Below are 23160 nucleotides of genomic sequence, written 5' to 3' on the forward strand. Positions count from 1 at the left end.
CAAAAATATATATTTACACATTTGGTTCTAATTATTTACACATTCAATCAATTTGGTACCTAAAAAGGAAACGTCATAAACGTTATACACATATTTTTAACAATAATTCTTTAGACATCTAAATTTAATAAATGTTATAATTTAGACATTTATTTTTGCATTAAGCCTAATCTTAAAGATTAAGATCTAGTATATATTTATAGAAAAAATAAAATTGATCACTAAAAATCTTTATCAATGTACGAACAAAACGACCTTAATAGTTAAAAAAGTTATTGGTATTCCTTAAGATCCTTAGATTTTAACACTGTTTATGTTAAGGATATAAGTATTTATTATTAAATAATTGAGATTATTTTAATTTTTTGTGTGAAATAAACCATACATTGCTTGCATTAACCATTGATGGCATCAGCCAAAATCACATCAGAAATATTAGTAGGGGAATCATAATATAAAAACAAAGAAAGATCCAAAGATAAGGTATACTGTGCTAAACTATTAGCTACCTCGTTAGCTGTATGGCGAATACCAAGTACTCTGAGGTGGGGTGCTCTTTTAGCAGGCGACAAGCCTTCAGTCTTTAAACTGAACATATATTACCTTATATGCATAAATAAAAAAATTACCTACAATAATTCTTAATTAATTCAATTTAATTATTAAATAATATTTTATTATTATAATTATAATAAAATTTAATTTAATATCGATTAAAATTTGAATGGATATATAATTCTACTCATTTTTTTAATTTGAGCACCGTATATGTTAGGGTATGAACGTTCATTGTTAAATGATGGAGATAGGGATGGCAACAGGCCGGGTATTGGTCCCCCGTCTCCATCCCCGTTTAAAAAACCCGTACCCATCCCCGCTTAAAAAACTGCGGGGATTTAAACGGGGATCTCCATCAAGTAATCAGAGAAAACCGCGGGGAAAAGAGTATCTCGTTTAGCATAAACGGTTATTTAAACGGGTATCGGGCCGGGTATATATATTTAAATTAAATATATAAATATTATATATATATTTTTAATTTAAATTAAATTTATTAATATTATATATATATATATATAATAATTATTTTTAATATTTATCAGGCCGGATAATCGGGTAATCGGGGCGGGATTACTAAACCCGTCCCCGTTTAACATAAACGGTTTTTCCCCGTCCACATTTAATTCGGTTTTTCCCCGTCCACATTTAATTCGGTTTTCAATTTTCCCTATCGAGTTCGGGTTTTTTTGCCATCCCTAAATGGAGAGTATTTGAATTTATTAAATATTATTTTGTATACACCCATATGAATAAAAAATCTTTACTTACAATCATTCTCAATTAATTCAATTTAATCATTAAATAACTTTTAATCATTAAAATTATAATAAAATTTAATTTAATTATCAATTAAAATTTAAATTGATATATAATTCTACTCACTCATCCTTTCTAATTTGCCTTTTAGCTTAAATTCAGTGGTGCAAATATTAATTAAAATTGAGAGAAGAAAAATACTATTAAATCCATTGTTGTTTGAAATCTTTGCTTCAAACTCAAATCCAATTTTCTTACAACAACTTCATGCATTTGTCTTATACATGGCATATGTGCTTTAATATCAAATCAATTCCTTTTCCTCCTCCATGAGGTTACAATTGGTAAAGTACCGGCAACCAAGACCATGGGAGAAGTAAAAACAATGCCTTTTAACTGTCAATTTATCATCAAACTTAAATAATTTTTAAGTAATTTGATTAACGTTAAAGTTAAAAAATAAAATAAATATGTTAGGTATATGAGTAATATATTTTTGAATAATACAAAGTAAGGTACAATTGTTAATATTCTAGAAATAACAATCATTTTTTAATGAAAAGAAAAACCTAAACCCTAACTATAGCCAGTAATAGGTGGGTGTTCAGTAGACAGTCTTATGGAATTGTCTTCATGTAATACTGACTGTATTTCTGCTGGTGGCGGAAATTATGATATATAATAATATACAATATAACCATTAATTGATCATTTTCTTATTACATATGTACGATATCAAATGCTAAAATTAGATGGTCCAAACATAACTCATGGGTTAACCGTTATTTTTAGACACAATCAAAATACTACAAGTGTTTCATTAGTTCTAATTTCTCAACCCGTCTCGTGCGGATCCTTTCCTATTGTGTTGCCTTCATCCAAGAGAAGTGTCATAACCATTTTTTTAAAAATAATTAAATATTATTTTAAAAAACAATTATGACTTTATTTTGAAAAAAATTGGTGATTTGAAATTAATTTGAAATTAATTTGAAATTAATTTGAAATTAAATTGAATAGAGTCACCATCGACCTTTGAGTTAGGTAGGTCGAATACCTAAAAATATATTTTAAAAATAATTTTAATAAAAATCGTTTTTTAGACAAAAAAACCGGTCTACGTTTACAAAGATTCTATTAAAACGGGTTCGGGAGTCGATTACGTGTGGGAAAGGATAAGCACCCCAACAGCGCCCAAAATTGGTACTGTGTCGCTTACGCATCGTCGTAAATAGTGGAAAATATAAATTTAATATAAAGTTAAAATGTGATCCATTTATCGAACATTGATTAATTTACTTCGAATTAGCAATTTAAAGAAAATCCTTTGACTTAAAAAAAACCTTGAAATTTGCAATCCTCCGTAAGGAAAGCTATTTCAACCATTTTTCATTTATTAAAGAATATTCAATCATTGAATATGTAAGAGATGCATATTGAATATAAATTGCAAATTGATAATTACGAAAAAATAAAATACATAACTTTCATTGTTCAATATAAAATAAAAATGAATTAACAACTAACAAACTAACATTAATTTATTTCAAGTTCCATTTAGTTCGAACGTCGTATTAGATTGTACCACTTCGATCAAGTGATACTTTCCACGCATGTTCTACAAATACGAGTTCTTGAAATATTCAAATAATATTTAAATAAAAAATTGCAATGGAAATAAATACAAATAGAAATATGCGAAATAAAATATTTACAACAAACAGAGTTAAGCATATTTTTATATATGTTACAAATACATAACATAAAAAAATGTACATACATAAGGGATTGACATAAATGTGAATTAATATTACAAACCAAAATATAATGACCAAAAAGTAAGTACTTGAAATTACAAGGATCAAAAATAATAAAAACATAAACTCAAAGAACCAAAATAATACAAACAGGAATTTAAAGGACTAAAATAATATAAACAGAATTTTAAGGGACTGAATAATAAATATAAATAAACCAGGAACACAATCGAATACATTAAATAATATAGGTTTGAATGCAACAAGTACAAATATTGAGGTCAAAAAATAAGTAACAAAAACCTATATAAACCATGAACATGTGACTAAATTAAAAGAACACTAATTTTAGGGTCATGAATTACAAACAAAACATCATCATGAAAGACACGTAAATATTGAATAATACAAACCTCAAGAACACAATAAAACCATAAAATAATATTTGAGACTAAAACAGTAAACATTAAAATCAAGAGACCAATGTATAAACATCAGAAAGAAAAAATAATCAAGCAAACAGGACTAAAATGAACTAATATGAACATGTATTATTATAGTATAAATAAACTGAAATACGATGGCAGAGCTGAAATAAAACCGTTAAATTATTTAAGAGGTAAACAAGGACTAAACTACAACATATACAAAACAAGAGATCAAAATAAAACGTAAATAAAGTTGCATTGATGACTGAAATGGAAGGGTACAAGATACAGAGGACTTAAAGTATGATTTTCCCCAAAATTAAAAAAAACAGGAAGAATATTACAAAGATGCGAGGACTAAATGGGCTATTTACCCTCTTATGCTGAAATACGCATACCCTGACCCCTTTAAACGACGTCACATTGGAGCTGGGATATAATTCTATTTTAGGGTTATTAGAAACCCTAATATCATTTGTTTCAAGCCCCCAGTTTAGTCGTGCTTTCATTTTTCTCTCTGTTTCCCTTCTCCCTTGCCGAGACCTGAAAAACCGAGGCTCCCCGGCCACCGTATCGGTGGCCATGGAGAGTAAACTAACCCCGAAAGACCCTCAATCTCCTTTTTTCTTCATTTTCTTTAAAACCCCATCCCTAAAATATATTAACCCCAATCGTTACCCTACCCAAAACTAGAAAACAAACCCTAAAAGTAAAGGGTTTACCTTTACTATTGTATTATGGTAGCTCCGGTGAGGCCAACGAAAGGTTGGATCTGGCTAAAGGTATCTCCTTCTTCTTCTTCTTTTTTGGTTCGAATCTGGTATGTTATTCTCTGTTTTTTTTTCGTTTTCCCGAATGGTTTTCCCCCCTCTGTTGAATACCCGAATCCCCTTTTTGAATATCTTCCTTGCTTTTTATCTCATTGCATGTATGATATGGTGGGTATTTGGTGGCTGAATGATGATAACTAGAACTAGGGTCTTGATTTCTCTGATTATAGCTGAGTGAAATCTAGGTTTTTCGGGATTTAGGGTAATTTAAAAATGGGTTCACTGTTTGATGGATTGATCATTGTGGTGCAGGTGTCTACGGCGGCGTCAAAACTGGTGGCTGCAGCAATAGAGAAGTAGGCGGCGGTGACAGAGCTATTAGGGTTTTAAACCCTATTTACCATTAATCTGGACCGTTGGATTGGTCCATATCGAATGGCTTCTGTTGGTGCGGCACTGGGACGACGGCGGCACTCACCCAGCTGGGGAATGAATGGTGTAGTCCACTTGCTGGCTAGAAGCTGGAGGGTTGCTGCCTTGAGCGGCGGCTGGCTTTAGTTTAGGGTTTGAAAACCCTAGTTAAACCGGGTTGATTCTGGTCCAATCTGAGCGGGTCTGGTGTTTGGGTCTCCTGGTGGGCTTGAACTGATATGTTGGGGTGGCTTGGGTTGGGCCTTGTAATTGGGTTCCAAGCCTACAAAAGTGTAATAATAATATTAAAATAATAATAATAATAATAAATTAAAATTAAATTAAATAAAAAAGACTCGGACAAAACGGGTGTCTACAGCTGCCCCTCTTTGCACATTCTTGTGTTAACAAGAATAGGGCAAAGACGAAAAGACATCACGTTTTTGTCTGGTTCTATCCCTTTTAAACTTAGAAATTGGATAATGTTGGTTGTTGGGGACGACACTGCTCATACGCGATGAAGAATTCGGGTCGTCCAAGGGTGGATGACACGGCTCATACGTGATGAAGAGTTCTGGTCATCTTTAGGAAGGGTGATAACTCGGTTCCTACGTGATGAGGACAACTGGTTATCTAAGGGTGATACGGCTCCTACGTGATGAGGAGATCTGGTCGGGGATGACACGATTCCTACGTGATGAGGACATCTGGCCATATTTAGGAGTGGTGATAACTCGGTTCCTACGCGATGAGAACGGCTGGTTATCTACGGTTGACGCGGCTCCTACGTGATGAGGAGGTATGGTCAAGGGATGACACTACTCATACGCGATGAAGAGTTTTGGCCATCTTTAGGAAAGGTGATAACTCGGTTCCTACGTGATGAGGACGACTGGTTATCTAAAGTTGACGTGGCTCCTACGTGATGAGGAGGTCTGGTCGAGGGATGACACGGTTCCTACGTGATGAGGATGACCATCTTTAGGGATAATGATTTCAAAAGAAACCGACTCAAAGATAATTTGTTTCAAAAGAAACTGTCTCAAAAGAGACAAAACTCGTTTCAAGGGAAGCGACTCAAAGATGAAGTTTTAAAGGAAACTGTCTCAAGCGAGACAAAATTTGTTTTTAAGGGAAACTCTCAAAGATCGGTGTTTCATAGGAAACTGTCTCAAATGAGACAAAATTCGTTTCAAGGGAAACGATCTCAAAGATGTTTGTTTTGTTTCAAAAGAAACAGACTCAAAGATAGTAAATTTTGTTTCCAAAGAAACAGACTCAAAAATTTTTCTCAAAAGAAACTGTTTCAAGAGAGACAAAAGTTTGTTTCCAAAGAAACAGACTCAAAGATAGGTTACGTTTTAAGTGAGACAAAATTTGTTTCAAATGAAACAATCTCAAAGGTTGGTTTTTCATTAAAAATTGTCTCAAGCGAGACAAAATTTGTTTTCAAAGAAACAATCTCAAAGGTTGATTTTTCATTAGAAAATGTCTCAAGAGAGACAAAATTTGTTTTTAAGGGAATAGACTCGAAGATGATTTTGTAAAAAGAAACAAACTCAAAGATTTTTTTTAAGGAACAGACTCAAAGATTTGTTTCAAAAGAAACTATCTCAAGAGAGACAAAAATCATTTTAAGAGAAAAAGATTTAAATATTATCGATTTTGTTTCTAGGGAAACAATATCAAAGGTGTTTATTTTGTTTCAAAGGAAACAATTTCAGGATTTGTGTTTAAATGGGAAATTGTCTCACGCGAGACGAATCAGCTTTGAAAATCTCAAGTGATATTAATTTTGTTTTAAGTACAACAACTTTGAAATTTGTATTATGAGGGAAAATGTCTCAAGTGAGACGAATCAGCTTTGAAAATCTCAAATGATATTAATTTTGTTTCAAGTAAAACAACTTTGAAATTTGTATTATGAGGGAAAATGTCTCAAGTGAGACGAAATTTGTTTTGAACGAAACAACAATCTCAAGTGAGATTAATTTTATTTCATGTGAAGCAAATTCGAAATTTGTATCTCAAAGGAAAAAAATGTCTCAAGCGAGATGAAGTTTGTTTTAAGATAAATTGTCTTAAGTGAGACAAAATTTGTTTTTCAAGAACTGTCTCAAGCGAGACAAAATTTTTTCAAGAAAACTGTCTCAAGCGAGATAAAATGTGTTTTGAGAAATTTGTCTCAAGCGAGACAAAGTTTATTTTTGAGAAAACGATCTCAAGTGAGATCAACTTTGTTTAATGTGAAACAAATTCAAAATTTGTATCTTAAAAGAAAAATGTCTCAAGGGAAACGAAATTTGTTTTGAAAGAAATTGTCTCAAACGAGACAAAATTTATTTATTTATTTTTTTAAAAAAAACTGACTCAAGCGAGACAAAATTTGTTTTTCAAAAGAAACTGCCTCTAGCGAGACGACATTTTGTTTCGAGAGAAACAAGATCAAAGGATACTGATAGTCTGTTTGTTCCTGGTGATGAAGGAAATGTTTTAATTGTTGACTTCAGGAAGTCACATCTTTGGATGTCATTGTTCTTTCAGGTTGAATACATTTGGTCATTTCTGAGCTTTTATTTCCTGAAAGATAGAAATGGTATGTTTTTGACTGACTATCGTGTATGTTATGATGGATGTCAAGATGATATTTATTTGATTTTTTTATTGAATTTGTCCTCAAGAGAGGAAAAAATGTCTTTAATGCACCTGATGATAAATGTTTGATGCAACGATGCAAACTCATTTAACTTGTATGTATGTGTATGTATGTGTTGATGTATGCTTGTCTTAATCTGTAAAGAGAATGGTTGCGATAGCAATCTTCACTCTATCATTGATTCAGTTTGTCTACATTTTCACCAGTGTGTACTCTTGCAAACTTCGACCTGAGACAATTTGTTTTCTTTGTCCCATCAACTTTTGCCCCGAAAATTTGTCTTCTATTAACCCAGCTTCGATTATGAGCTTCAGAGATATATTTTTTGAATTCCAAGATACGTCTCCAGAGAGATTATCTTGTTTGAAAATGTTTTTCTTCTTTTTTTTATTTTCAAAAAGTCTGAAAATATCAATTAAAATAGTTTTGAAAAATGTTCAATCAAAAGATTTGAAAATATTGTACCTTTTAAGGTTTCACAATTGACAAATCATAGAACAAGAGTTCATTGGATATCAAAGAATTAATTACACTTTTAATCCTTCAATAAATTATAGCTATTTGACAAGTGTCAAGATCAATGCTATCTTTGAGAAATGGTTAAGTAAGGAAGGATAAAAAAGTCTCAAGTGGTTATTTTTGGTCAAAGGTATGGTATTCTCATTTATTTAATGTTCACTGATATGATGGAGTAGCTTTTGTACTCAGCTACTGGAAGTGTTCTCCGACTCCTAGCTCTCATGATCTTATTTGGGTTGTGTGATGCCTTATCAAGAGATTTATGCGATCGCCTTCTATGCAATAGTTGCACCATCTTCGTATTCGAGCCGCCTTTTCAGGTTTTCAACTCGAATCCTCCTTTGGTTTCAAGACGTTATTCAGAATTTACGTCTTGAACCACCCTTTGTTATTTTTCTCTATCATGCATTAAAGATTTTAGAAAACCTTTTTTTTATAAATAAAAGATTAATCCTAATGGGTGAAATGAAATCTGAAGAGTATCTTCTGCTTAGAAATCCATGTATGATTAGAAAAGACTTTTTAGGAATGTAACGTAGGCCATGGTTCACAATTATGAAAGAAATGGATAAATAAGCTCAAACAAGTGTTTAAGGGTAGTTAAACCAATGATCAATTCCTTATGATGCCTTCAATATTGTCTTGCTCAATTTGAATCTGCTCGTATGAGTTTTTTATTTTCTCTTGATGTTCCATGATCTTCGAGTGAAGTGATTCTGGAGTGATTATGCTTGATCAATCTCACGGTTTGAAGCTCGATGCATCATTTGAGTCGATAGACTCTTTGTTTGTGCTCTTTGTCCTTTGTTTATTCTTTGCTTTTTTTTTCTTTTTCTCTTTGTTTTGATTCGATCTTCGCACTTGGCATTTAGTTCACTTTCGGTATATCATCTGAATCGATGTCTTCACTCATGTGAACAAACTTCCTCCACCTTGCCCCCCAGTGTAGAGGGTGATCCTTGGTTAGGGTTGAATCAGAAGAAAACATAATTTAGGCTCAAATGGGACACAAGGGATATATTTTCTCATTTTGTGAAGGGATAAAGAAAGAATGCCATTCATCACCTCATACACAGAAGTCCTTGCAGAAGAGGTATCCCCAGAGGGATAGATTTTCAGGATTAATTTTTAGCTATATGAAAACAATGCAATTAATGCATGATAGAATTATTTTGAATTATTTTTGTTTTTCTCTACTTCTTGCTCTCAACATATCTCAATTGCTCAGGCTCGTCCTCAGAAGATCGCTTCAAGATATCCCATATTGTTTCTTCTCGTAGGAAATTTCATGTTCAAGTGAACATCTTGTACTCAATGTATGTAGGTCTTATTAGTAGAAAAATGTTGGTTTGAAGTCTAGGAAGACGATGGTGTGAATTTATTAGCTCAATGAAATATAAGGGTATGACTTTTTGTTTCTCGAAAAAAGATAAAGGCAATGTTTAAAAGTCTCAAAGAAAATGGATGTCAAAATTTGGTTCTTTGGCAGTGGCCATGAATTATTTTGGGTTAAGAATCGAGAGATTTTATTTTGGGGTTGGACATGATAAGAAAGGTATAATCTTGTCATATGTCAAAAATCTATAATTTTTGAAGAATTAAAAGAATCTGTAATTTATTTGATATTCAAAGAACTCAAGATTAAAACTCGTTCAATTACTCAACCTTAGAAGGTAACATAAGTTCAATCATTAAGATTAAAAAAAATTAAGAAAATATTAAAGACAGACAAAAAATGAGTCAAAAAAATAATCTCTCTGGATGCAAATAGATGCAATGACTTCTCTTGCTTAGCATTAGGATGCCCATGAATGAATCAGATTCTGGATTTTGATCTTTAATTCCTTGCAGTTCTCAACGGAATGTCCGGAGCTTCTCAGGCGGTAATTGCGTGCTGGATCAACATCGTAGCCCTCAGAATATGGGACTCTTGTCTCAGATCACCATGGAAGGCTCAATCCTATAACCAGCTGAACAAGCTTCCATCGTACTGATTTATTCGAATCTTGCTTCTATTCTCAATGGCGTCACATGATCATGATCATTTCCATCGAATTCTTCATGAACTAATTTCATGCATATGAAAATGCTTAAAAATTGAAATACATATGCAAAATGCAAATGCAAACGCAAAAATGTTGATCCCAACGATGAATATTTTAGAACAATTTTCACCAGAGATAAAAGTTTTCACATTACATGACAGTCCACTTTACTGACTTGACTTCACTTAGATGCTGAATCTAGAGTGAATCATTGCTTCGTCTCAAATCTTCGTCCTCGAAAATGATGCCCTCCACGCGCTTTGTTAATGCCCCGATGGTGTTGAATTCATTACTTCACTCTTTGATTGGTTAGTGATAGAATGTTCGCAGGTGAGAATCTACTGTTGGATATTGCACGATCTTCAATGGATCGTCATTTCAGTCTCGAATATTGCACGATCTTCGAGCTCACTGCTTCATCTCGGATATATTTGGAACTGATGCCCCTCAATGCTCTGTAAAACTAACTTTGTTAATGCCTCGGAAGTACCGAAGTTAGTGCGTCGCTCTTTGATGACTAGTATGACATGATTGTAGATAAGACTCCACTGCTGGATTACTCCTCGAAATAGTGGGTCATCATATCAATCTCGAATGTTGCACGATCTTCAAGGAAGCCTCATTCTATTACTCTGTGAATTTCTTTTAGCCTTCAGTGCATATCTGTGTACGCGATTGTTTGATTGAAAACTTTTATCTCTTATTGTGAAAATTTCCTCATGGATATCCCCTTGCAGATCAACATTTTCGCATTATGTTATGTCGATGCAATGCAATACAAAGAATAATGAAAAATGACACAAACAAAATAAATAAGTCAGTGTACACAAACAAAAGAAAAGAAATTAGTTAGTACAAGTAAAATAATTGATACAGATAAAAATGTTATTCAGAGATGAATATAACACCTACCCCGTCATGATATCTACCCGAGCATGCTTTCCATAGATAACATTCCTACCCGAGCATGCTTTCTACCCACAATGATCTATTTTCAAGAAATTGGTCCTAACCTCATGGTATCTAGTTCGCATGCTTTTATTCGAAAACAAAACAGATTCTACGAATTTAAAGCAAAAGATAAGGGTTTAGAAACGCTCCTCCTTTGTGTACACCTATTTTGGGTACCTACTAACGGACATAGGTTCGGTATGACTATATCTAGGGTGACCATTCTACAATTCACTATATGCATGGTTTAGGCTCTAACAGAAAAAAGGGACTCAAATTGTCCTTAATGTCGATGCCCCCTTGGGCTGCCAGACCCTCAATCCTTACCCATTACATGTTTTAAACGGAATGAGTTCAATTCGAGGGGATTCACTACCTTATACTCATACGAGGAATAAATCCCTATGAAGGTATAAAGTGTGTATCCCATGAGTTATTTGCTAAAACTCATACGAAGAATAAATTCTTACGAGAGTAAAGCAATCACCCTGACTAATTTGGATCGAAGCTCGTGTCTAGAGCTTATGTTATGCAAATGCAGTGATGTATGTGAGGAGGAACATACCTACCTTCGACTCAAAAGGAAAACAAAACAAGGAAAAAATGATAAAATCTTGACAAAGCTGAAAGCAAAAAATAAAATGTTAGTATGACAAAAAAACGAAGCAATTAAAAGTTTCAATAAACAGATCATAAGTTAACTATGTACTCAAACTTATAATTTCCACTAAGATGATAATGTGTAAGCGACCTACAGCTTGACTCTCTAAAAGATGTCCCCAGTGGAATCGCCAAGCTGTCATAACCATTTTTTTAAAAACAATTAAATATTATTTTAAAAAACGATTATGACTTTATTTTGAAAAACATTGGTGATTTGAAATTAATTTGAAATTAAATTGAATAGAGTCACCATCGACCTTTGAGTTAGGTAGGTCGAATACCTAAAAACATCTTTTAAAAATAATTTTAATAAAAATCATTTTTAGACACAAAAAAAACCGGTCTACGTTTACAAAGATTCTATTAAAACGGGTTCGGGAGTCGATTACGTGTGGGGAAGGATAAGCACCCCCAACAACGCCCAAAATTGGTACTGTGTCGCTTACGCATCGTCGTAAATAGTGGAAAATATAAATTTAATATAAAGTTAAAATGTGATCCATTTATCGAACATTGATTAATTTACTTCGAATTAGCAATTTAAAGAAAATCCTTTGACTTAAAAAAAACCTTGAAATTTGCAATCCTCCGTAAGGAAAGCTATTTCAACCATTTTTCATTTATTAAAGAATATTCAATCATTGAATATGTAAGAGATGCATATTGAATATAAATTGCAAATTGATAATTACGAAAAAATAAAATACATAACTTTCATTGTTCAATATAAAATAAAAATGAATTAACAACTAACAAACTAACATTAATTTATTTCAAGTTCCATTTAGTTCGAACGTCGTATTAGATTGTACCACTTTGATCAAGTGATACTTTCCACGCATGTTCTACAAATACGAGTTCTTGAAATATTCAAATAATATTTAAATAAAAAAATTGCAATGGAAATAAATACAAATAGAAATATGCGAAATAAAATATTTACAACAAACAGAGTTAAGCATATTTTTATATATGTTACGAATACATAACATAAAAAAATGTACATACATAAGGGATTGACATAAATGTGAATTAATATTACAAACCAAAATATAATGACCAAAAAGTAAGTACTTGAAATTACAAGGATCAAAATAATAAAAACATAAACTCAAAGAACCAAAATAATACAAACAGGAATTTAAAGGACTAAAATAATATAAATAGAAATTTAAGGGACTGAATAATAAATATAAATAAACCAAAAACACAATCGAATACATTAAATAATATAGGTTTGAATGCAACAAGTACAAATATTGAGGTCAAAAAATAAGTAACAAAAACCTATATAAACCAAGAACATGTGACTAAATTAAAAGAACACTAATTTTAGGGTCATGAATTACAAACAAAACATCATCATGAAAGACACGTAAATATTGAATAATACAAACCTCAAGAACACAATAAAACCATAAAATAATATTTGACACTAAAACAATAAACATTAAAATCAAGAGACCAATGTATAAACATCAGAAAGAAAAAATAATCAAGCAAACATGACTAAAATGAACTAATATGAACATGTATTATTATAGTATAAATAAACTGAAATACGATGGCAGAAGCTGAAATAAAACCGTTAAAATATTTAAGAGGTAAACAAGGACTAAACTACAACATATACAAAACAAGAGATCAAAATAAAACGAAAATAAAGTTGCATTGATGACTGAAATGGAAGGGTACAAGATACAGAGGACTTAAAGTATGATTTTCCCCAAAATTAAAAAAAAACAGGAAGAATGTTATAAAGATGCGAGGACTAAATGGGCTATTTACCCTCTTATGCTGAAATACGCATACCCTGACCCCTTTAAACGGCATCACATTGGAGCTGGGATATAATTCCATTTTAGGGTTATTAGAAACCCTAATATCATTTGTTTCAAGCCCCCAGTTTAGTCGTGCTTTCATTTTTCTTTCTGTTTCCCTTCTCCCTCACCGAGACCTGAAAATCCGAGGCTCCCCGGCCACCGTATCAGTGGCCATGGGAGCAAACTAACCTTGAAAGATCCTCAATCTCCCTTTTTTTCATTTTCTTTGAAAACCCTATCCGTAAAATACACTAACCCCAACCATTACCCTACCCAAAACTAGAAAACAAACCCTAAAGGTAAAGGGTTTACCTTTAATATTGTATTATGGTAGCTCCGGTGAGGCCAATGAAAGGTTGGATATGGCTAAAGGTATCTCATTCTCTTTCTTTTTTTTTTTTTTTGGTTCGAATCTGGTATGTTCTTCTATGTTTTTTTTTCGTTTTCCCGAATGGTTTTCCCCCCTCTGTTGAATACCCGAATCCCCTTTTTTGAATATCTTCCCTGCTTTTTATCTCATTGCATGTATGATATGGTGGGTATTTGGTGGCTGAATGATGATAACTAGAACTAGGGTCTTGATTTCTCTGATTATAGCTGAGTGAAATCCCGGTTTTTCGGGATTTAGGGTAATTTAAAAATGGGTTCACTGTTTGATGGATTGATCATTGTGGTGCAGGTGTCTACAGCGGCGTCAGAACTGGTGGCTGTAGCAACAGAGAAGTAGGCGGTGGTGACAGAGCTATTAGGGTTTCAAACCCTATTTACCATCGATCTGGACCGTTGGATTGGTCCAGATCGAATGGCTTCTGTTGGTGCGGCACTGGGACGACGGCGACACTCACCCAGCTGGGGAATGAACGGTGAAGTCCACTTGCTGGCTGGAAGCTGGAGGGTTGCTGGCTTGAGCGGCGGTTGGCTTTAGTTTAGGGTTTGAAAACCCTAGTTAAACCGGGTTGATTCGGGTCCAATCTGAGCGGGTCTGGTGTTTGGGTCTCCTGGTGGGCTTGAACTGATATGTTGGGGTGGCTTGGGTTGGGCCTTGTAATTGGGTTCCAAGCCTACAAAAGTGTAATAATAATATTAAAATAAAAATAATAATAATAATAAATTTAAATTAAATTAAATAGAAAAAGACCCGGACAAAAACGGGTGTCTACAAGAAGAAAATAGACTATGGGGCTTCATCTCTTCCACGTGCCTCTAGCCCTACTTCTCCGGTCCTTAAACAAATGGCCGATATCATGTCCGAATCGATGTGTCCGTCGTTTTCCGACGAAGTGACATTGGGAAGTATCGATGATTTATTAAGTGTGTTACGATGCGACATCAACCCTGTCCTTTAGCAAATCTGTGGGAACACTGATCACCTGGTCGAATGCATAGTAATAAACACCCCTTTCCTAGACGAGAAAGCTCCGATCGAATCTCTTTCGGTCCTTAAATCCGGGATTCGAGCAATGGATAACCAGACCAAAGAGGCGTTGGCAGTGGTTACGAAGCTCTCATCGGATCCCACTACCCGTAGACATATTCTTTCCGTCCTTGAAAAATGCACTGAGGTCTACAATGCAATTCTAGAGAGTGACCAGAGATCCTTGAAGCCATCGATAATCGTAACCTTGTGCAGTTGAGCACGGAGCTAGGCGCCAATGTGGAAAATGCACTCGGTTGTGACGATGCCTTTACGAAGGTAAAAGTCGAGTCCCCGATGAGGGAAATGGATGTATTGCTTGGAAAGATCATTACCAACACATTGAGCATTGGGTTCGACATGGTCCACTTTTGGAAAGACGGATTAAAAGGATAATTAGAGATGTATTTTTTTACCCTAATGAAATCTTTTATTTTTTAGTTCGTCCCCCAATACGAAGCGGAGGCCTTTAGCTGTAAATTTCTCTTCATTAATTGGCCATATAATTTTCTCAATGATCATTTTTCATGTTGCGACTTGTACATGCACTCATATTCTACTCTATGATTCATCCAAGGGGCCACATTATATATATAGAGAGAGAGGTAAATACCTACTTAAACTTTAAATTTTAATTTATTTTAATTTTTACTATCCTATATTTTATTGTTAATTACACTTTATCCCTTAAATTGATCATATCATGGTTCTTTCAGTGTTCAAAACATCTATTTTGAAGTAGAATCTTCATCTTTAAAAATTACTAATCATTGATTCTCGTCGACGACAATCATCACGAACCAAAGTTTTAGGTTGTACCTATTTTACTTTTCGATCAGATATTTGAAGTCTTTTTCCCCTAAAAGTCATACTATTAGTCATAGATCGAACCCAAAATTCTTACGCTTTTTTGAATCTAAGCTTTTTTCTTCTATCATCGTTCGTCGTTGGATGACATTACTCCTAAGATATGTTGCTCTAGTTGATCTGAAGAGAACTTTCATCATTCGAATCTTCTAATTAAAGCTCATATCATTGAAAATCATAAACCCTAATCTCATTTGCCTTGTTCTTTTTCTTTTTAATTTCTATTCATTGGACTTACTCATTCGTTGGTTGGTTGGTTTTATAAGTAACGAGGTTGATCGAATGAAATGTCACGATGTTTAAGACAAATATCGTCGTTGCAGTAAAAGATATTTAAAAAATTAAAAGAAGGGCGACACAAAATATATCTCTCATATTTTCTCTCTTATTTACTCCATTACGATTATTATGGCAGGATTACTGAAGCTTGATCGAAGGCATGTATTCGATTATTGGCGAAAAAATTCGGAGGTAATTTTTATTTATTTATATATTTTGAATTATTTATTTATTTATTTTGAAAATCTTATATATATATATATATATATATATTTCGAATAATTTATTTATTTATTTATCTTAAAGGGGTATGAACGTTCATTGGCGTGTTATATCAACAGTTTCATGGACCTTGATAAAAATATTATTCCATATTGACATAAAGTCGGTTTCAGTTACGTTAACACTGTAATTGGTGGTACGAAGTTGCATCCTCCACTAATAAACACATTGCTAGAATGGTGAAAACCAGAGACGAACATATTTCATTTTCCTTGTGGTGAGGTCACTATTACCCTTGAAGATATTACATTCCATCTTGGGCTGCCTGTTGACGGAATGACTATTACCAGTATAGTCGAAGGGTACTGGGTCGGCTCGTGCAAGGAACTGCTTGGACTTAGTCCAAGAAATAAATATATGGATGGAGGGAAGATCAAGATTAAATTTTTAAACGGTAATTTTTTGCATCTACTGCTAATGTTGCTCCAATAATTAATGTCCCTTTAATTCAAGAGTGAATTGAGGGAAAGCGTAGTAAGAACGAATAGAGCATCGCTACCCAAAAATAAACCCAAGTCAGGTATCAGGCCAACCAATATCACAATTAGTAAACAGAAAACACAGTAGTCATCGTGAAGTCACGAGTGGGTAGAGACTTCTCTAGAGGTAGAGTAGTGACTAAAATGTTTTTTTATTAACGAACAACCAGATCATCATAGATTATTAGTATAACATACTAATAAATCCTCGTTTAACATTCTAGATGAGAGAACAAGCGAGATAGCAGCTAGGAAGACCAATAATCGAGATCAATAATAACTCAGAACAGCTACAAACAGTAACAACTAGGATGTCATAAACCAACCTTTGTGTGTGACACTTGGGAAATAGTCAGGACACCTGAGTTACTTTAGCAGTAGGATGATTGTCTTGTTTATTAGGATGTTTAGGTATATACCACTCAATGCCAAGACACTTCTCTTGCCAGCTGGGCACAGATGCCCCAAGACTTGACGAAGTAAGTTGGTGGGGTGTACGTTTCCGATGCAGCTCCAGATCTCACCCCCAGAGTACCCAAGGGTATTCATGCAAGCTAGAGGGGTGTGTGAGCTTTGAGATATATAACCCTCAGCTACACCATGACGCCTGCCACAACTTGTGTTGGATGTTGTGTGTCATACAATAGTGACAGTGGTAGACAAGAGGGATGTGTGCTTCGAGATGCAACCCCTCAGCCTCATCATGAAACCTACATCAGGTAGTGTATAATGCATTGTAGAGTCAGTATTTCATTTAGATAGTGCACAAGAGTATCAATATTGCATTTAGATAATGCGCAACAGAGACAGTCAATAGGGTTAGAGACCCCTTTAAGGTGTACTCATGTTGAAGCCCTTAGCATAAGATTAAGAGAAGCGTGAGACATCCTACTTCAATGATAAAACAGTCAAGCCTTAGGTAGCTAGCACGTGATCTAGATCATGCAAACACCAACAGCTTAGTACCATCTCTTTAGCATGTCTGTGTTTATAAAATTCTTAATGTTGCTATAGATTAGCGATTATACTGTGGACTTTGTAAGCTCAGCCTTCGGATGTTTTCCATCGGCAGGTTAGTAGCTTGAGCAGTTCGTGGAGCACCATCACAGCAGGACTTCTAGCATCTCCTTCAAAGTACTCTACTATAGCTTAGTGGGCATATCTATTCATAGAACCTTACTCATGTACTCATATTTATGAGAAAGAGTTTGTATTATTTGATTTAAACTATGTGTCATGAAGCTCCAATTTATAAAATGTTTTATAACTGATATTTATGTTTATCATTGGTACCATATAATATGTTTTAAAATAAAATAAATAGGTTTTGAAAATCAGAGGTTGTCTTGGTGGCCCAATATTACACTTTTGGCCCATTCGAGTTTAGGGTGTTATAGATTCTTATAAAGAAGACAGTGAAAAAGAAGTTGAGGAAGATATAATGACTAAGAAGAAGAATAAGTCTTCTAGTCCCCCTGTTAGTATTGTCAAAGTAGAAAAAAAATCTCTTGTTTGAGATTATTTTCAGAAATTTGATGATCCAAATAAGGTGAAGTGTAATTATTGTGGAAAATATATTACACACAAGTCAACTAATGGGACTAGTGGCATGAAAAATCATATTGCAAGATGTAAAAGGTTTCTTGCAAACTTGGATGAAAAACAAAAAAAAAAATATTGGTTTTTGAATCTAAAAGCTTTGTTTTCATTAACGTCAACTAAAGGAGTTGGCAGAGGAAATGGATTGTTTAACGGTTTAGATTCACAAGTTTTATAAATATTGAAGTTATGGATTGGGTTTTTGGATATATTTAGGGAATAGCTATTAGCTAGGCTTTGTAAACCTGTAATCCTAGCAACTTAAAATACTAATATTAGTTGCATTATTATCAACTTTATAGAGCAAAGCATCTCCAACCAAATGAAGCTGGCTTTGTTTTGGGCATTTTAATCTGGTGATTAACAGGCTTTTAGCACGTTGCACATGGCCAAGTGAAATTTCATCCACAACACACGAGCCTCCCTCAGATTTCTGCACACAAGGAGAGTCGCTCTCTCGTTGGATGAGATTGAGTTTAACAAAATGAAAAGGACTAAAATAAGAAGCTTTAAAACTTGTATTTTAGTTCAAAGGAATCTGCCTCCTCGGCCACAGACATGTCTACTGATATGGGTTTAACCAAACCCATTCTTTATTTAAATAAAGTCTTGCTTGCAAGCACTAACCACCCCGATCGTTTAATGGGTTCATCATTATCTCTTATCCTTTTTAATGTACACAAAATAGATTAATTTACCAATTACTTGAATATTTATTAGTGATGTGGTTAATATGAAGGTAACTTCCCAGGAATTGTAAAAACTTGATAGGATAGCTGAATGAATATGGCATTGTAGGTGATAAGTAATGTACATGGAGTTGATAAATGGATCGAGAGAACAGAAGGCGTTAGTTATTATGGAATGGTTCCAAATGAAAGGCGCGCGTTGGTTATTGTTATGAATAATTACTATAGTTTGTATCAAAACTGTGCTTGTTGGATATTATGTGAAAAATATACTGTGCTGAGCCAGCTAAGCTAGGTGGGCAGAAACCAAACATAACAGGTGAAACAAGTTTAATGCCTCGTGTCAATTAATTTGGTCAATGTTCCGTTTCATAAAGAATTGCAAAACTCAGACGACACATCACGTGTATTCTGTTGAGGATAAATGGGAACATGGTAAGTTATTCGAACATGCAAAATATATCACCAATTCCCACCACTAAAACACTACCAATAATCCATAGCTGTCTGTAGCAGAACTCGAGCTATAAATGTTTTATCAAAGGAAACCAAACCCCACTCCTCCATGGCCCTAACATGTTTTCTCTCTCTCTCGGATGATCTAATAATCCATTTCTGAATTGTGAACGTGAAATTTATTCGGTTTATCTAACTGTTGGGGTTTATTTACTATCATGTTTGGTAATATCTAAATTACTACGTGGATTCAAGCCATGTCGAGAAAGAGGGCGGAAGTGGCAATTTTATTTGGTTTGATTCTGCATTTTAGATGAGAAAATTTGAAGAAGACAAAAAATATCATCAGGGAGCAATTGGCAAAGAAGGAAAGGGGAGACGAATTAGATAGGACAGGCTTCAAGGGGGGAAAACCCATCCATATTAAACTTCATGTGCATTCATTAATCAATGTGAGTGATAGGAAAATAAATACAAAGAAAAAGCAAAAACATGATTCTTGTGCCTTACCATCCAACACTAAGGTGGTGTTTGTTTTTACTCTGTAAGATCTGCAAAGTTTTTATGTCTGCGCCGCGTAGATCATGCGCAGACATTGGGCTTCGCAGACCGTTTGTTTTTTAGAATACAGAAGCTCTTCTAACGTTTGCGCGTGGTTTGCGCAGCGCAAACGTGGTCTTATGTCTGCAGACGTATTCTAACCTCTTCAAAGAGGTTTTATATTTAATTTTATATTATATTTGATTTTAATTTTAATATTAATATTACTTTTTTAAATAAATTAAATATTAATTTTTAATATTATATTATAGATATTTAATTTTATATCATATAAATTATTTTATATATTATTAAAATTTTATATTTATTTTAATTATTTTGATTTAAGTTTAAATATAATATTTTTTTGGATTTGTTATTTTTAAATTATATTTAAACTTTTTATACAAAATTTAAGTATTTAAACCACATTGCTTAATTAAAAATGATTTCATTGTTTGATAATTAAGATTTTAAAATATAAAAAATTATAAATTATGTTTTTAAAATTTTAAAATATAATCACAATTAAATAAAAATAATCATAAAATAATTTGATAAATTAAAAAATATTTTCTAAAAATATTATATAATTATACAAATAAATTATGAATATATATTTAAAAATTTAAAAGTATTACATAATTGCATATTTAAAAAATCATATAATTTAATGATCATTTATAAATTTTATTCTATAAAACTTATAAAACTAATAATACATGTGATTATGTGAGACTTATAATAGAATTAATAAGGTGGTGTTTGTTTTTCTAAAAAATTTATTATTGTAATTGTATGAATTATTTAAATTTCAGTATTGTAAAACTAAAATTATTTAAATCTCAATATTGCAAAACTCTTTTAAGTTTAAAAAATCAGTTTATTTTAGTAGTCTGCAGACGTTAAAAAACAAACAGCTTTCTTCTTGCAGACTTTTGGTCAACCTCTTCTGCTGCAGATGCCTGCAGATGTGATCCACAGATACCTGCAGATGTGATTCGCATATTGCAGACCTTTTACCTCTGCAAAAACAAACACCACCCAACTTTCTCTTTTTTGTTTCCCTTTTCCTACAAATTCAATGCATTAGTAACTCCTCCTCCCTCACCATTGTACTAAAATTTCCATTTTATAAGAGTGTTGAAAAGATTAATTCGGTCATCGATCGATTAATAGTTTTTTAATAATTTTTTAAACTATATTATTTTGATTATAATAGATATATATTTTTTTATTAGAGTTAAAATTTAATTAGGTATTGACAATTTAATGATTTTAGTGTAATTTAAAAATAATTGGGTCTTAATTCTTCATGGATTTGATATATATATAGTGTATTTAATATTTAATAATTTTTGTTAATTTGGTTAATTAATCGATTTCAAACCGAATTAACTGTTAATCGAATATTAAAAAAATAATCGTTATCTGACCGAACCATTTCGATGACCGACCTAATTAACCAAAATAATTTGATTAAAACCGAATATACCCTTTCATATAATTATTGTTTGTTAAAATAAACTATTGCAATTAGAAGATGAATAAATGATATTATAAGAAATGGAGGGTGAAATAATATGTGTCGTAACCGGTTTTCGCCCGGGCACGAATTTATTTGTTTGGCGGGAAAAGTGATGTGAATAAATGTTTTTGAAAATAATTTGGGAGTCGCCATCGGCCTTTTGGGTCAGGTAGGTCGAATACCTAAAAATTATTTTTTTTAAAAGAGTTAAGAAAACATCAATTAAAAAAATTGAACTGATCTGCATTTATAACCAAAAATTCGTTCTTTTTAATAATAAAAAGGGATTCATGGTCGGTTACGTTTAGGGAAGGATTAGCACCCCTACAACGCCCAAAATTGGTACTTTTTAATTATAAATTGGCTCTATTATTAAAATTTTAAAAATTCAAAAATATATTTAATTTATAATTCTATTATTTCAAAATTATATAAAAAAATATTTATTTATTTAAAAATATCCGAAAAGAACTTCTAGGTGCCTTAAGACAGTTCTTTTCTTTGATATTGATAAATATTAATTTAAATAATATTGTTTATTTTTAATTTTAAAATATCAGAATAGGACATCCAGTTGTATTAAGACTGTCCTTTTCTTCGATATTAAAAATAAATATTTAAAAATACTATTTATTATATTTATGAATATAAAATATCTAACAATATAATAAATAAAATACAAATACTACTAAAATAATATATTTAAAAACAATAAAATAAATGAAAACATATAAAATAACTGACTAAATTACAATAAAAATAAAATTAAAAATCTAATTCATAATTAATCAAAATTATAGGGATTAAATATGTTATTTCTTTATTTTATTTATTTGGTGACTAAAATAAAATTATCTAAAATTAGGATATTAGAATCAAATAAATTAAAAATATAAACTAGGGATTAAAATATTATTTATTAAAATTAATGGATTAAATCTGTAATTTATCCTAAATATATTATTTAATATGAAGGACTAAAATAAAAGAAATTAAAATTCGAAGACTGAATTAAAAATATTATAAATTCAATTTAGTGACTAAAATGTAAAGTTTACAAGTTCGGAGGACTGCGGACGGGGTTTAACTATTTTATAATTACGCGCATAGTCCTTCCCGAAACGACGTCGTTCGGGAAGGACTATATATGGTCCAAACCGGCTAGCCCGAAGGGCCAGCCTTCATTTTTCATTTCACTCTCTCTCTCTAAACTGAGAGAGTTTTAAAACTCTCTGCCTTCTCTCTAGCTTCCCTCATCGGAGGGAAGCCGGTCACCGGTCGGCCACCATGTGCCGCCGTGAATGTCACCGTCGGCCACCGCATCCGGTGGCCGGAAAAAATTATTTTTATACTAATAAATAGATCGGACCGTCCTAAGGACGGTCCCGGTGTTCTTTTCCCTTAAAAAGCTCCTAATCGGAGCGAATCTACAAAAATACCTTCGATGTTTCGAAGGTTCTGACGAGATCCGGTGGTCGAGGCTTCCTCGGTAAGTCTCTTCTTCCTTTTTCTTTTTTTTTCTTCTGGTTCTTTGCTGCTGAGATCGTTGGTAATAGTTTGTATCTTCTCTGTTTTTTTTTTTCTGTTTCTCTCTTTTTTTTCTGTCTCTCTGTCCCGTTCTCTGTCTCTGTCCTTTTTTTTTCAGGTTGGGGTGGTGGCTTTTATAGCCACCACCGTTGTAGCCGTC

Source organism: Hibiscus syriacus, unplaced genomic scaffold, assembly GCF_006381635.1.
Source record: "Hibiscus syriacus cultivar Baekdansim isolate YM2019G1 unplaced genomic scaffold, ASM638163v2 tig00110576_pilon, whole genome shotgun sequence".
Lineage (NCBI taxonomy): Eukaryota > Viridiplantae > Streptophyta > Magnoliopsida > Malvales > Malvaceae > Hibiscus > Hibiscus syriacus.